Below are 17,645 nucleotides of genomic sequence, written 5' to 3'. Positions count from 1 at the left end.
CAAAATTTTCTTTCAAGGCTTGCATGTCTACATTAAAACATTCTTCTTCATACTGCATTAATATATGCTACTTTTAAACTTTCATGCAGAGAAGGAAATCACAACTAAAAAAATCACTTATTCTTTCATACGGTGTTGATGTGGAAATTTTTGCCACGGCATTTTGATGGTGTGGGCGTGTGGCACCGAATGGAGATAAGCGTCTCGACAGACCTTAAAATATTTGAACAATGATGACGAAAACTGTTTTCTCTGTCAAGTCTGTGTGTCGAAAATTGTTATGCGCTTATTTTTTTATTTGATTTTGTGCGTGGCATAGATTTGCTATGCGCAGAGGACGCTTAAACAGTGCGCAATTGCACAGGCGAGCACCTTAGAGGGAGCGTTGCTCGCACGGCTGCGCTAGCATCACAGCTAACGTTAGCCATGCTGCTACCTCTCTGCTGGAAGAGGGCGTATACGTATGTGATGTATGACGTGACAGTATGTGACGTGTGTAAGAAGGTGCACTTGCTGTCTGTGAGAGGGAGACACAGAAAAGAGTGAGAAGAGCCTGTCGTGTAATGCCAGCAGCTAAAAGCAACTGCGTGAGAATCCACAGACCTGTGGATGTGTTGAAGGTGTGCTGGAAATTAGGGAGCAGCAGAAAAGTGGAATGTATTATTTAAATCGGTGCGTTGGAAAACACGGACCGGAGTTTTTTTTTAAACTGGATCTGGATCGGCATTTTCCCATGCCTTGCCGATACGCAATTTTTGGCAAATATCGGCGGCCGATCCGATCCAAATATCGGATCGGGACATCCCTAGTACAGATTGCTGTCCTATTGCAGTGTTGTGCATCACAAACCAATACCGTAGCACGCCGATGTGTCACTACGCTAGAAAAGGAGTTCCTTGGTTTTTATACAGGTCACGGAACGGAAAGGAAATATTGTTGATGGTTTTTGAATGCATTTTTTTTAAGTGATTTGGAGGTAGAATTGATTGCTACCATTAGCTGCTTTGCTAGCCACCAAGAATGAGACAATGTTTACATTATTATTCCTACATGCTGGAGAGGAGTTTGAAAGATGACGACTATTATATTGTACATAAATGACACGTATATCTTGATTTAACATTCAAATAGCTTGATGAAAATAAGTTAGAATGGTTTATATGGGAAATACATGGATTGATTGATTGAGACTTTTATTAGTAGATTGCACAGTACAGCACATATTCCGTACAATTGATCACTAAATGGTAACACCCGAATAAGTTTTTCAACTTGTTTAAGTCGGGGTCCACGTAAATCAATTCATGGTAATCATCACTAATGGACGGATCTTGTCGATATCCGTGTTGGTATCGATCCCTTTTGGTGACCTTCTTTTTGTTTATGCGACCTGTTGCTGATCTCGAAGCCGGTCCTGGCACATCCCACTTCGCCACAGGCCCGCAGGCCACGCCCCTCCACAAATATGCTTTGTCATCTACTTATAATTTCTAATCTTAACGAGGATCATTTTAGCCCCTATACAAAATTTTAAAATTTTTAAAATAATGGTGGACACCTCATATTCAAAGGGGTCAACAAAATTTACTGCCGACCCAGCAACATCCAGAATAGCAATAAACAGAGCAAATTGAGAGGACACACATACATGACACAAAACAATCTAAAAGCAGTCAAACAAAAATGAATATTATCAACAACAGTATCAATATTAGTAACAATTTCAACATACAATTGATTAAAAATCCCTAATTGACATGATCATTCCAGATATTTAGAAAAAATATAAACAAATACAATAAGTTATATTTTTGGTTCATTTAATAGTTAAAACAAATTGGAATGACGGATCCCATATGTTGAACTCTTCAAATAGACACAAAGTCGCCAACCCAAGGGATGGTGTGGTGATGGTTCCTGGTTCGATCCCCAGCTTCTACCAACCTAGTCACGTCCATTGTGTCCTTGAGCAAGACACTTAGACTTAGACTTCCTTTTTATTGTCATTCAAATTTGAATTTTACAATACAGATAAGAACAACATTTCGTTGCATTAGCTCATGGTAGTGCAGGATAAAAAAGCATACCTGCCAACTACTCCGGTTTTCCCGTAATTAGTACGGTTTTCATCAACCTATTCCGGGTTACGGTTGCAGTGATAAAAAATACGGTTTTTCATTAATTAAATTATTTTTTATTTTTTTAAGTTTTATTCACGAAATCGCGTAACAACAATCACAATCGACACTGCTTCCCGTAACTTCCTATCGAGCCATTCCGAATGCCGTGCGCGAGGCTATTTATAGCACCGCTGCCAAGCACGAGGCACCTGTTGCCCATTGTTTCCAAACGAGCGAACGATCATGGAATCAGCCGGAGAAAAATCGCAAGCGAGTCTTAAACCGAAAAGAAAACTGCAGTCATTCCGTGAAGAATATTCAAAAGCCTATCCGGGAATAATTATCCGTTCCAAAAAGGGTGAAAACTACGCGAATTGCACCTTGTGCAGACAAGATTTTTCGATCGGACACGGAGGAATTAGCGATGTAAAAGACCACGTTGGGACAAAAAAACACAAGTCTAATGCCGTTGCTAAATTTGGATTTTAGCCACAAAAAGGTAATGACACCAATGTTATCTATTGGAATTGTTTAGTACTGTTATACTGTTAAAAGTGTTTATACTATTTATGCTTTCAAGTCCAAGTTGAAGAAATCTTGTTAAATGTTGACAGCATAACTACCAAAATACAGAAGTATGTCCTTAATATTTTTGCAGTGCTATTTCTGTTGAAAAGTTAAAATGATTACATTAGAGATGTAATGAAGTTAGCTTACCATGTTTACAGTATGATAATTGTGATAGAAATGTGAATTTTAGGCACAGAATATTTTTTACAATTGAACAAGGCAGTAGATTATACAAGCTTGGACAGAAAGTTAATAATGACACCAATTTTTTTTTAATGGAATTGTTTAGTACTGTTTTACCATTTGTTTACTGTAAAAAGTGTTTATACGGTTTATACTTTCAATTAACAAATTGAAGTCTTGTGAAAGGTTGACAGGATAACTGGCATTAACTGTCAAAATAATTTCAAACTATTGAAGTTAGCTTACAGAATAAACATGTCAATCAACCCATATGATTTTTGCTGTAATATTTTTGTTTTGAAAAGTCACTGTGACTGATAGAAAAGTGATGGTTTTAGCAACATTTTAACCTGTCTGAATGCAATCAATCATTTTGCGTCGGGGGGCGAAGCCTGAAAGCCCCACCAGGACTTTGTCTTGGACCTACCGGGGCCTGCGGCCCCTGGACAATGGCTACTAGGTTTTTCTGATTTCAAAAGTTGGCAGGTATGAAAAAGCAATAAGGTGCAGATATAAATAAATAGATTACTGCAGTGACGTGCGGTGAGGTTGATGGCTGGTGAGGCACTGACTTCATCACAGTCAGATTTACAAACACATGAACCCTAAAGAGTATCTTATTCACCATTTGATTGGCAGCAGTTAACGAATTATGTTTAAAAGCTCATACCAGCATTCTTCCCTGCTTGGCACTCAGCATCAAGGGTTGGAATTGGGGGTTGAATCACCAAAAATTATTCCCGGGCGCGGCGCCGCTGCTGCCCACTGCTCCCCTCACCTCCCACGGGGTGATCAAGGGGGTGGGTCAAATGCAGAGGACAAATTTCATTACACCTAGTGTGTGTGTGACAATCATTGGTACTTTAACTTAACTTTAACTTTACACATACAAACTGTAGCACACAAAAAAGCACATTTAATAAAAAAAACGTTATTATGGTCTTACCTTTACTTATAAATTAAGTCCATGCGCCGCTGTTGTGCTGGATTAATGCACCCCTGACGGGAGTTTTATATCAACTAGAGCCCTCACTTAAACTTTCCACGTACAAGATTGAATCTATTTAAAAAAAGTATAACCGAGGGTTTATAAATGTCGCCTATACTGTATGAAACTACAAAATAACAAACACGGAGGCTCCAGTTTACACGAGGACCACTTTATTTACCTTCTTTCAAAAACTTCCGCTCCACTCCGTGTCATCACTTCCGCTCTTAGCGCCTTCAAAATAAGAGCTAAAGGCATATACTTTATAACAGCGCATAACAGGAACTTAACATCACAAAGAGGAACGCCCATGAAAATAGGTTACAAAAGTTATTTAATAAGAAGCCAAAAAGTGCAAAAACAATAATGTTCGTGTTGGAGGAGTTGTGAATTAGATACACCTGCAGTCTGCAGGTGTACCTAATGTTGTGGCCCTGCAGTCATTCACAACTCCTCCAACACGAACATGATTGTTTTTGCACTTTTTGGCTTCTTATGAAATAACTTTTTTAAATAGATTCAATCTTGCACGTGGAAAGTTTAAGTGTGGGCTTTAGTCGATATAACACTCCCGTCAGGGGTTGCAATCTACGGCGGGGGTGCAGGAGGCGGGGTTACTGGAGCCTCAGCCAGTGCGTCTTTTGCAGCCGTTTTATGATCGCTCAGCACAAGAAATACGTTACACACATACAGTTGTTGACAAAATACACTGTACATTATATACCTCAGCTAACTAAACTATGGAAATGTATAATATAGTTCATATAGCAATACGCTCTCACTGCACAGCAGGCCAGCAGTTAGCCGAGTCCGGAATCCATGTTGAGGCACTGAGTGACGTGCCTCAACTGGCTGCTGTTCACCGCACCGTCTCTTCTCAGTATTTGAACGGCAAATGTGAAAATTCAGCGATTTTGAATAAAAATAATCTAAAACTGGTGAAGTTAAATGGAAAATAACTTTATAGTATAATCACTGGATACATATAACAATTTAATTAATTTTTTTTCTTTTTACATTTTTTTTCTTTTTACATTTTTTTTCTTTCCATGATGGCAGGTGAGGCCCCGCCTCACCTGCCTCTAGTGACTGCACGTCACTGGATTACTGTACAGATAAATATATTGCACTTTTGCATATGCATCCAGGTTTATGGATGTATGTTATATTGTGTTTATATTCCAGCCAGTTAATCCATTTTTGGGGGGAATTTGAGGGGATAATTATGATGCGTTTAAGGGTCTTACGGCCTGAGGGAAGAAGCTGTTACAGAACCTGGAGGTTCCGCTTCGGAGGCTGCGGAACCTCTTTCTAGAGTCCAGCAGTGAAAACAGTCCTTGGTGGGGGTGGGAGGAGTCTCTGCAGATTTTCGGAGCCCTGGTCAGGCAGCGGCTTTTTGCGATCTCCTGGATAGAAGGAAGAGGAGTTCTGATGATCTTTTCCGCCGTCCTCACCACTCTCTGGAGAGACTTCCAGTCTGAGGCATTGCAGGCTCCTGATGGGTGGTGGTTAGGGCCTTGCATGGCAGCTCCCGCCATCAGTGTGTGAATGTGGAAATAGTGTCAAAGCGCTTTGAGTACCTTGAAGGTAGAAAAAGTGCTATACAAGTATAATTTACCATTTATTACATGTTAGAACGCAAAAACCCCCAAAACCTTTTGTCTTCTGGTCTCTCATAATGATTGTGAATGATCAGCAAAAATCGGCAGTTCCCCTTTTAATGAATCCATTCCAAGCACACTCCTCTTCAGTACCAGAACGGCATTACTCACTATTCCAACACCCGAGACTCCCTCTGGAAGATGAACTGGCCAGTTGACGGTGAACAAGTCAGAGTCTTTAGTACGGACGAGTGAGTCTCTTTGTGACGAGGCACAAGTGAGTGATTGTGTGTCACGTATTGCAGAGTGCACACTCAGTCCCTCGTGTTAGCGCTGCCACGTACATGCGATGCTAACAAAACAATTGCTGAGTAATGACAATGCAGCCAACAAAGGAGGAAATTGAACCTCTTGTCAGTTTGAACACTTTTTTTTTTTAAACCGCTATGGAATCTAACTCAAACCACACAACTCTGGTCTCAAGATGGGCGATACGGACTCAAGTCTTTATCATGATGTACAAAACCCAAAACCAGTGAAGTCGGCACGTTGTGTAATTGGTAAGTAAAAACAGACTACAATGATTCGCAAATCCTTTTCAACTTACATCAATCAATGTTTACTTATATAGCCCTAAATCACAAGTGTCTCAAAGGGCTGCACAAGCCACAACGACATCCTCGGCTCAGATTCCACATCGGGGCAAGAAAAAACTCAACCCAATGTAATAACCATGAGAAACCTTGGAGGGGACTGCAGATGTGGGGACCCCCCCACCCCGGGCGACCGGTGCAATGGACGTCGAGTGGATCTAGCATAATATTGTGAGAGTCTAGTCCAGGGGTGCTCACACTTTTTCTGCAGGCGAGCTACTATTCAATTGATCAAGTCGTGGGGATCTACCTCATTCATATATATAATTTATATTTACTTATTTATGAAATATATGTTTTTGTTAACAAGTTAAAGGTGTTTAAAGATAATGCAAGCATGTTTAACACATATAGTTAATATTGTTAACAAGTTAAAGGTGGTTAAAAATAATACAAGCATGTTTAACACAAATAGTTAATATTGTTAACAACTTAAAGGTGGTTAAAGATAATACAAGCATGTTTAACACATATAGTTAATATTGTTAACAACTTAAAGGTGGTTAAAGATAATACAAGCATGTTTAACACATATAGTTAATATTGTTAACAACTTAAAGGTGGTTAAAGATAATACAGGCATGTTTAACACATATATATTCCTTTCTTTCATGAAGACAAGAATATAAGTTGGTGTATTACCTGATTCTGATGACTTGCATTGATTAGAATCAGACAGTGGTGCTGATAACGTCCGCATTTTCGAATGGAGGAGAAAAAAAGTCCTCCTTTCTGTCCAATACCACATGAAAGTGGTTGGTTTTTGGCATCTTATTTGTCCAGCTTCCGTACTCCTTTGTATACACTTTACAAGAAATACATTGTCGGCAAACTCCGTAGCTTGCTAGCTTGTGCACGCCAGCTTTCTGAGACTCTTATTTTGGTAGCGCAGGCAGGATGAAGCAGCGCTTTTATTGTGCAACTGTGCAGTCGGTCTTTGGAGTTTTGACGACAGGTACGGCGCCAGAGTCTGTTGAAATAAAGTGTTTCTCGCCTTCCAGTCGGTAATTTTAATGAGCTGGCAGCAGCCAGCGTCATCTCAGAAGACCCTCGGGTGCCGTGAATGTCAATCAAGTGACGAAAGTGACGTCATAGTGAAGATTTATGATCGCTCATTTTTAGGACTATTTTTTTAATGCCTGGCTGGTGATCGACTGACACACCCTCCGAGATCGACCGGTAGATCGCGATCGACGTAATGAGCACCCCTGGTCTAGTCCATAGTGGATCTAACATAATAGTGAGAGTCCAGTCCATAGTGGATCTAACATAATAGTGTGAGAGTCCAGTCCATAGTGGATCTAACATAATAGTGAGAGTCCAGTCTATGCATCATTGTGGGTTTCCTGCACGTCGTCTTCATCAGTAATGGAAAATCTAATCTCCGGGAGAGAATTCTTCTGCCATTTTCATGTATGTTTTTTTTTGTTGAGTGGTCAGCTTGAAGCGTCCCTCTGTCTCTGACTTCCTAGTCGTCATGTGACATGAGTACGTGTCTGTTATGGTTTTACTTCCTGGTTTCGATGACTTAGACTTATACCAGTGGTTCTTAACCTGGGTTCGATCGAACCCTAGGGGTTCGGTGAGTCAGCCTCAGGGGTTCGGCAGAGCCTCCGCCGCGGAGGTCAAGACACGCCCGACTCATCGTGTAAATAAAAACTTTTCCCTGTCGGCGTATAATGGATACCCCCAAACAATGTTTCCTTTAATTTTCCACATGTGTGAGCAAACGCAAAAACTCCTTGAGCATTCAGTGGCGCACATGTGAGCGAGGTCAGACGTGCACATGCACTGTGGTCACACCTGCAACACACCTGTCCCAAACCTGACTAGATAACAAGTTCAATGTTTTATTATTGCAATCAAATGACAGCAGTCATTTCCATGAGATTATTTTCTAACATAAGTGTTTTGGCCGACTTACAATGACTATAACATTGTTTTTCATGAGTTGTGTACTAGTATTATATGTCTGGGTGTGGGATCCTGCTTTGGAAATAATGTGGACCCCTTTCAGATATCGCATTCAGTTCCCACTAAAACATTCACATGTTGCACAATGAGATGTAAACATGGAATCATGTGTCCATTCCTGTAACTTTCCGTTTGTAAAATATATCTTTATTAGTATTTCTTTAATATAATAATATAATTTTATGATTACGGTTTGGGTTCGGTATGGAATGTCTGGCCGCGATCCCCATAGCGCTGGGGGGGGGGCAAGGAAAGCGCAAACAGCTCAAAGCCAAACACAAAACTGCCCGAAAAGACAAAGAAAAGTAACGAAAACACACAAAAGCGCCCAATAACCATAATTAGTGGTTTATTTAGATAAAAATCTTTATCTATTTAGCCTTATCTTGCCTCTGATTGGCCAGTCCATAATGTTTGGCCCTAACCTTCGCCAATTGTGGGTCATCATACGAACACCAACCAATCATCATGGATGTTCTCCGTATGTATGGATGTTGTCGTTCATCCAGGTCATTGGATATTTTTTGCTTGGATTCAGAGTCCGTTTTCTCTCTTTGTAGCTCGTAGCTTTGGTGGAAGCTACCTCACTACATCAATCTACAAATAGCTAAGCTGCAGGAATCGCTACTCGTTCAAAAAGTAGTGACGCTACCGACAAATGTAGTTACGCTACGTACAGGGTTTACCGCAATGTTTTGTTGTCAAGGCGGCCGCCTTAACAACAAAGAGCCACCGCCTAAACTAAAGTTTTTACATTTTTTTTAATTTAAAACAATTAAAAAAAAATAAAATTAAATGTTTTTGTCCTGTAAATTAAGCATGATGAGTTGAGCATATGTCAGCATGTGGCCCCACTTTTTTTCCAAACGCTTATTGCAAACGCTTATTTACAGTAAGTCATTAATTTGACTTAGTCATTATTTTGACTTAGTAAGACAAAATAATGACTAAGTCAAATTAATGACTTACTTTTTTTCAAACGCTTATTGCAAACGCTTATTTACAGTAAGTCATTAATTTGACTTAGTCATTATTTTGACTTAGTAAGACAAAATAATGACTAAGTCAAATTAATGACTTACTGTAAATAAGCGTTTGCAATAAGCGTTTGAAAAAAAGTGGGGCCACATGCTGACATAGGCTCAACTCATCATGCTTAATTTACAGGACAAAAACATTTATTTTTTTATTTTTTTTAATTGTTTTAAATTAAAAAAATTTAAAGACTTTAGTTTAGGCGGTGGCTCTTTGTTGTTAAGGCGGCCGCCTTGACAACAAAACATTGCGGTAAACCCTGTACGTAGCGTAACTACGTTGGAAATGCACATGCTGACATATGCTCAACTCATCATGCTTAATTTACAGGACAAAAACATTTAATTTTTTTTTTTTTTTTAATTGTTTTAAATTAAAAAAATGTAAAGACTTTAGTTTAGGCGGTGGCTCTTTGTTGTTAAGGCGGCCGCCTTGACAACAAAACATTGCGGTAAACCCTGTACGTGGTGAAGTAGGCCGGCTTCGTTGCGTGAAGAAGCCTACAATTTTTGGTCGTGTTTTCCGCTCCGTGTGCTGAATGGCAATATACGATATATATCTTGATATTTTTTTCCGTAAAGTAAAACCAAAACAGTCCTGGTTACCTGAGATACTAAGTATGTCATTATTTTGTCTTAGTAAGTCAATATTTACTAAGTCAAAATAATGACATACTTATAGTAAGTCAATATTTACTAAGTCAAAATAATGACATGCTTAGTATCTCAGGTAACTAGGACTGTTTTGGTTTTACTTTATGGAAAAAATATCAAGATATAGATCGTATATTGCCATTCAGAACACGGAGCGGAAAACACGACCAAAAATTGTAGGCTTCTTCACGCGACGAAGCCGGCCTACTTCACCACAGTCTGTAGTCTATTGCACCCCCAAGGCTACGATGAGATGGAGACGTGATGGTGGCGACAGGCCAAATTACGTTGTTCCTTACACCCACCCAGCCCCTTACCCGTCCGTCCGCCAGTCCCGGGTGAAGCCCCCTTCCCCCTGGAGAGACACCACCTTAAAGGGGAACATTATCACAATTTCAGAAGGGTTAAAACCATTAAAAATCAGTTCCCAGTGGCTTATTTTATTTTTCGATGTTTTTTTCCAAATTTTACCCATCACGCAATATCCCTAAAAAAAAGCTTCAAAGTGCCTGATTTTAACCATCGTTATATACACCCGTCCATTTTCCTGTGACGTCACATAGTGATGCCAACACAAACAAACATGGCGAATAGAACAGCAAGCTATAGCGACATTAGCTCGGATTCAGACTCGGATTTCAGCGGCTTAAGCGATTCAACAGATTACGCATGTATTGAAACGGATGGTTGTAGTGTGGAGGCAGGTAGCGAAAACGAAATTGAAGAAGAAACTGAAGCTATTGAGCCATATCGGTTTGAACCGTATGCAAGCGAAACCGAGGAAAACGACATGACAGCCAGCGACACGGGAGAAAGCGAGGACGAATTCGGCGATCGCCTTCTAACCAACGATTGGTATGTGTTTGTTTGGCATTAAAGGAAACTAACAACTATGAACTAGGTTTACAGCATATGAAATACATTTGGCAACAACATGCACTTTAAGAGTGCAGACAGCCCAATTTTCATCAATTAATATATTCTGTAGACATACCCTCATCCGCTATCTTTTCCTGAAAGCTGATCTGTCCAGTTTTGGAGTTGATGTCAGCAGGCCAGGGAAGCTAGGGTCGATATTCTTCTCTTGATCATCTTCGGTGGCATAAGGGCATACTTGCCAACCCTCCCGGATTTTCCGGGAGACACCCGAAATTCAGCGCCTCTCCCGAAAAACTCCCGGGACAAATTTTCTCCCGAAAAACTCCTGAAATTCAGGCGGACTCAGGTCCATGAGGACCTGAGTCCGCTAACCCACAATATAACCAGCATACCTGCCCAATCACGTTATAACTGTAGAATGATGGAGGGCGAGTTCTTGGTTTCTTATGTGGGTTTATTGTTAGGCAGTTTCATTAACGTCCTCCCAGCGCCGCAACAACACACAACAGCAGTCACGTTTTTATATACCGTAAAGCAGTTCGTCTGCCGTAAACAGCAATGTTGTGACACTCTTAAACAGGACAAAACTGCCATCTAGTGCATTTGATGAAAGCACTTTTGTGCGTGCCACACATCAATGCATCATCAGAGTTCAGCATGTTTAGAAAAATAGTGACAGAGAATAGAATAAGGATGGACAATTCAACCCTTAACTCAACAATGAGTAGATGAGTGGTATGTGTGTGTATATGTGTAAATAAATGAACACTGAAATTCAAGTATTTATTTTATTTATATATATATATATATATATATATATATATATATATATATATACATATAATAAAATAAATATATATATTTACGTATATATACATATATATATATATATATATATATATATATATATATATATATATATATATATATATATATATGTGAAATACTTGACTTGGTGAATTCTAGCTGTGAATATACTCCTCCCCTTTTAGCCACGCCCCCAACCACGCACCCTCCCACCCCAACCACCATATGTATATATATATATATATACATATAATAAAATAAATATATATATTTACGTATATATATATATATATATATATATATATATATATATATATATATATATATATATATAGCTAGAATTCACTGAACGTCAAGTATTTGTTATATATATATATATATATATATATATATATATATATATATATATATATATATATATATATTATATATATATGAAATACTTGACTTGGTGAATTCTAGCTGTGAATATACTCCTCCCCTTTTAGCCACGCCCCCCTCCCGAAATCGGAGGTCTCAAGGTTGGCAAGTATGCATAAGGGACGGTGTGAGCCAAGACATCCAGGGGGTTTAGCTCGCTCGTCTGCGTGAACAAACTGCCGCCATTGCTTGCCGTGCTAGCGAGGGCCTTTGTCCCTGAATTGCTCACACACTCCGGCAGATTCAATGGGGGTCTGGCGGCAGATTTCTTTGACTTTATCGTTGGAAATGCATCTGCTTTGAGTGTCGCAGGATATCCACACATTCTTGCCATCTCTGTCGTGCATAGCTGTCGTCGGTAAAGTGTGCGGAACAAACGTCCAATTTCTTGCCACTTTGGGCCACTGGTGCAACTTGAATCCGTCCCTGTTCGTGTTGTTACACCCTCCGACAACACACCGACGAGGCATGATGTCTCCAAGGTACGGAAAACAGTCGAAAAAACAGAAAATAACAGAGCTGATTTGACTCGGTGTTTGAGAAAATGGCGGATTGCTTCCCGAGAGCGAATACTAGAAAGGCGTTTAATTCGCCAAAATTCACCCATTTAGAGTTCGGAAATCGGTTAAAAAAAGATATGGTCTTTTTTCTGCAACATCAAGGTATATATTGACGCTTACATAGGTCTGGTGATAATGTTCCCCTTTAACTAACAAATATTCTGGGGGAAACACTGACGCAGCTTTGCTACATGTGGCCTGTTACTGTCCATCACTGCTCAATAAGCGCACATAAAAAAATAAAAGCCGCTGTCATGTGTCTCGCTCCACTCTGTTCTTGTCCAGTCCACCTCTCAAGTTCTATCTTGATGACCCGGTGCCGGTGTACCGTTCCACTGGAAAACATGACAAGCCAACGCCAAAGAGCACGAGTGTTGGAATGCATGCTTGCCATGCAAGAAATGTGGGGGGTGGTTCTATAATGAGACATTGTCTTTCCACGAGTGTTTTTTCCATAAGAAATGGTTGGTATGCATTACCAATGCAAAAGAGGTTGAACAGCCACTGTTAGCAGTCCGAAACATGCCACGTACAGTCATCTTTTTTTGTTGGTTAAGTAGATTTTCATGTGATTTTGATCGGGTGTAATATTGCGTAAGACACTACACCAACCTGACATGCCACGTGTGTTCCTATGTGCACAATGTGACATAATGTCAGGTGTATTATTAGGCACTACTATTTTCTGCCATAGCATATTGCAGCAATTCCTTAGCAATGCTGTGCATATTTCACATGAATCAAAAAATGTCACCCAGTTTTTCATATAAAGGTGGAAGTAATTCACGCATTTAGAACTCTAATACCCAAAAAAAAGGATTCACATCCAAATCGCGATATGTATTTATTCCGCTTTTAATTCGATTAATAATTTTCAAGAATTAATCAATAAAAAAAAAATAACAATTTTGGATTGAAACCATTAAACAACAATTATACAATACTGTTGCTTTTATTAATGTTTTTGTTTTCCTTTTTTAGTATTGTAAGTATTGGGACCCTCCCTTTAGTAGGCAAGGGTCCTAAGAGTGTTAAACAAATTATCCAAATATGTTGGTCTGTTCTTTCACCTTCGTCATTATCTTCCTCTTTGTGCTCTACTCACCCTATATAAAACTCTCTTTGAACCACATCTAAACTACTGTAATGTCATCTGGTGTAACACCTTCCCTACCTACCTCCACAAATTAGAATCCATGCAAAAGAAAATCATACGGGCCCTGTCATGGTCCAAGTTTAATGCCCCCACTCGACATCTATTCCATAATTATCATCTCTTAAGACTGACAGAGTTCAATATTTATCAAAATGCTTGTTTAACCTATCAAGTCATTTACAGGCTGAATTTTAGGCTCTGTAGCTTGATTCCTATCTACCATCCCCAGCATGCCCACAACACTCGTAACTTAGATCTGATATCAGGGAAACATCGTTTACTGGATTGTACCGCTCGAAGTGTTGTATGCAGGGGACCAAAGATTTGGAACCGGCTTAATGAGAGCCTCAAGATGCTGTATTCATTCTCCAACTTCAAAAAGAAACTGAAAACTTACCTACTAACCACCTATATTTAATGCCTCATGTGGGGTAGACTACTGTTGGGTTTTGCATGGTTGAATGAATGTATGTATGTATGTGTATGCTTGCTTTAGTACTATTATCTTGTGTTAATCATATAGCGTTGTTTTTTGTTGTTTTTTGTTGTTGTGCTTGCTACCATGTTTCATCATTCCATGTATATACTGTCCTCTGGACCCCCTGTCTAAAGCTTCTTCTAGCTTATTTGGGGGACCCTTTCACGTACCAACATCTTTAAATGATGATATTTCACTACTATTGTAATTGTTATATGGTATTGTGAATAAACTTGAAACTTAAACTTAAACTTAAGAGTCCACTTTTCCAAGAATGCGCTAGCTTGATGCTGATATACAGTACAAGCCAAAAGTTTGGACACACCTTCTCATTTCAACGGGTTTTCTTTATTTTCATGACTATTTACATTGAATATTACATACCTGCCAACTACTCCGGTTTTCCCGTAATTGGTACGGTTTTCATCAACCTATTCCGGGTTACGGTTGCAGTGATAAAAAATAAGATTTTTCATTAATTAAAAAACATTAAAAAAATGTAAGTTTTATTCACGAAATCGCGTAACAACAACGACAATCGACACTGCTTCCCGTAACTTCCTATCGAGCCATTCCGAATGCCATGCGCGAGGCTATTTATAGCACCGCTGCCAAGCACGAGGCACCTGTTGCCATTGTTTCCAAACGAGCGAACGATCATGGAATCAGCCGGAGAAAAATCTCAAACGAGTCTTAAACCGAAAAGAAAACCGCAGTCATTCCGTGAAGAATATTCAAAAGCCTATCCGGGAATAATTATCCGTTCCAAAAAGGGTGAAAACTACGCGAATTGCACCTTGTGCAGACAAGATTTTTCGATCGGACACGGAGGAATTAGCGATGTAAAAGACCACGTTGGGACAAAAAAACACAAGTCTAATGCCGTTGCTAGTGATACAAGTGGAAAACTTTCAACGTTTTTCGTCGCCCAAACAGATTCTTTGGATGTGATAAATGCCGAAGTTTTATTTATGATGCTATTGAATTACATTTTAATGAAGTAAACTTATCATAAAGTTACCATATCATTTTTGCAGTATGATCAATCTGATAGAATAAATTTGGATTTTAGCCACAAAAAGGTAATGACACCAATGTTATCTATTGGAATTGTTTAGTACTGTTATACTGTTAAAAGTGTTTATACTATTTATGCTTTCAAGTCCAAGTTGAAGAAATCTTGCATAACTACCAAAATACAGAAGTATGTCCTTAATATTTTTGCAGTGCTATTTCTGTTGAAAAGTTCAAATGATTACATTAGAGATGTGATGTGCCACTTTTCAAGTGTCTGATGGCTTAAATTAATTTTCATAAATTTTTCATATTTTGAATTCTTTTGAAAGGCTTACAAAAAAACTACATTTGAATTGTAATTCCATGCTATTGACAGGACTATTAATTTTAATGAAGTTAGCTTACCATGTTTACAGTATGATAATTGTGATAGAAATGTGAATTTTAGGCACAGAATATTTTTTACAATTGAACAAGGCAGTAGATTATACAAGCTTGGACAGAAAGTTAATGACACCAATTTTTTTTAAATGGAATTGTTTAGTACTGTTTTACCATTTGCTTACTGTAAAAAGTGTTTATACTGTTTATACTTTCAATTAACAAATTGAAGTCTTGTGAAAGGTTGACAGGATAACTGGCATTAACTGTCAAAATAATTTCAAACTATTGAAGTTATCTTACAGAATAAACATGTCAATCAACCCATATGATTTTTGCTGTAATATTTTTGTTTTGAAAAGTCACTGTGACTGATAGAAAAGTGATGGTTTTAGCAACATTTTAACCTGTCTGAATGCTAATAATCATTTTGCGTCGGGGGGCGGCCTGAACCCTCCACCAGGACTTTGTCCTGGACCTACCGGGGCCTGCAGCCCCTGGACCCTGGCTACTAGGTTTTTCTGATTTCAAAAGTTGGCAGGTATGATATTGTTACTGAAGGCATCAAAACTATGACACCTGTGAACTGAAAACCATTTCAGGTGACCACCTCTTGAAGCTCATCGAGAGAATGCCAAGAGTGTGCTTTTGATTGATTGATTGATTGAGACTTTTATTCGTAGATTGCACAGTACAGTACATATTCCGTACAATTGACCGCTAAATGGTAACACCCAGGTTGGGGAGGAGATCTTGCCCCAAGTGGAGGAGTTAAAGTACCTCGGAGTCTTGTTCACGAGTGAGGGAAGAGTGGATCGTGAGATCGACAGGCGGATCGGTGCGGCGTCTTCAGTAATGCGGACGCTGTATCGATCCGTTGTGGTGAAGAAGGAGCTGAGCCGGAAGGCAAAGCTCTCAATTTACCGGTCGATCTACGTTCCCATCCTCACCTATGGTCATGAGCTTTGGGTTATGACCGAAAGGACAAGATCACGGGTACAAGCGGCCGAAATGAGTTTCCTCCGCCGGGTGGCGGGGCTCTCCCTTAGAGATAGGGTGAGAAGCTCTGTCATCCGGGGGGAGCTCAAAGTAAAGCCGCTGCTCCTCCGCATCGAGAGGAGCCAGATGAGGTGGTTCGGGCATCTGGTCAGGATGCCACCCGAGCGCCTCCCTAAGGAGGTGTTTAGGGCATGTCCGACCGGTAGGAGGCCACGAGGAAGACCCAGGACACGTTGGGAAGACTATGTCTCCCGGCTGGCCTGGGAACGCCTCGGGATCCCCCGGGAGGAGCTGGACGAAGTGGCTGGGGAGAGGGAAGTCTGGGCTTCCCTGCTTAGGCTGCTGCCCCCGCGACCCGACCTCGGATAAGCGGAAGAAGATGGATGGATGGATGGATGGTAACACCCGAATACGTTTTTAAACTTGTTTAAGTCAGGGTCCACGTTAATCAATTCATGGTATAAAAGGGTAGTTCCCATACCGGGAGTCGAACCCGGGCCGCCTGGGTGAAAACCAGGAATCCTAACCGCTAGACCATATGGGACTGCAAAGCAGTAGTCCGGGCAACGGTTGGCTATTGTGAATAAACTAGAATTTAAAACGTGTTTTCAGTTATTTCACCTTTTTTTGTTAAGTAGATAACTCCACATGTGTTCATTCATAGTTGTGATGCTTTCAGTGACAATCTACAATGTAAATAGTCATGAAAATAAAGAAAACGCATTAAATGAGGAGAAGGTGTGTCCAAACTTTTGGCCTGTACTGTACATTGGCTTTGCTATTGACATGCGACTGATTAGCATTAGCGATTTTACATGGCGATTTCAACACCTCCAAATTTGTTAATGAAAAATTCCACTAAGACGCACGTTAGAATCAAAAACAGTTGGTGCGTAATAAGTACAGTTCTAGTGCTATATCAGTTCAAATGTAAACGGTACCCATCCCGAGGCCGCACAAAGTATTCACATTTTAACCACGTGACTAAATTTGTTCACCATTGCTACCGACAGATAGTGACCCTGAGCTTTGGTAGGCCTGAAGTCATTATTCAGTGCAAGGGCAGACTTTTTAACACAGTTCTAATTGTCGTATGTACTAATTATGTGTCTAGAATAGAGATGGGAATTTTTGGGCTTCACTTCACGATTCCATCCGCTTCTTGGGGTGA

General features: G+C 39.8%; 1 protein-coding gene and 1 non-coding gene across 3 annotated transcripts in view; one reads left to right on the top strand and one right to left on the bottom strand.

Moving 5' to 3' along the window:
• relt (RELT TNF receptor) overlaps positions 1-17,645 on the top strand; it is a 72,057-nt gene that overhangs the window by 4,158 nt on the left and 50,254 nt on the right. The gene's annotated exons all lie outside the window — the stretch shown is intronic.
• On the bottom strand, positions 16,947-17,018 carry trnae-uuc (transfer RNA glutamic acid (anticodon UUC)). Its single transcript has one exon. It is a non-coding gene; the product is annotated as a tRNA-Glu (tRNA).

This window comes from Nerophis lumbriciformis, linkage group LG30 (genome assembly GCF_033978685.3).
Source record: "Nerophis lumbriciformis linkage group LG30, RoL_Nlum_v2.1, whole genome shotgun sequence".
Lineage (NCBI taxonomy): Eukaryota > Metazoa > Chordata > Actinopteri > Syngnathiformes > Syngnathidae > Nerophis > Nerophis lumbriciformis.
The sequence above is the reverse complement of the archived record's forward strand: the minus strand, read 5'-3'. Positions and strand labels throughout refer to the sequence as shown.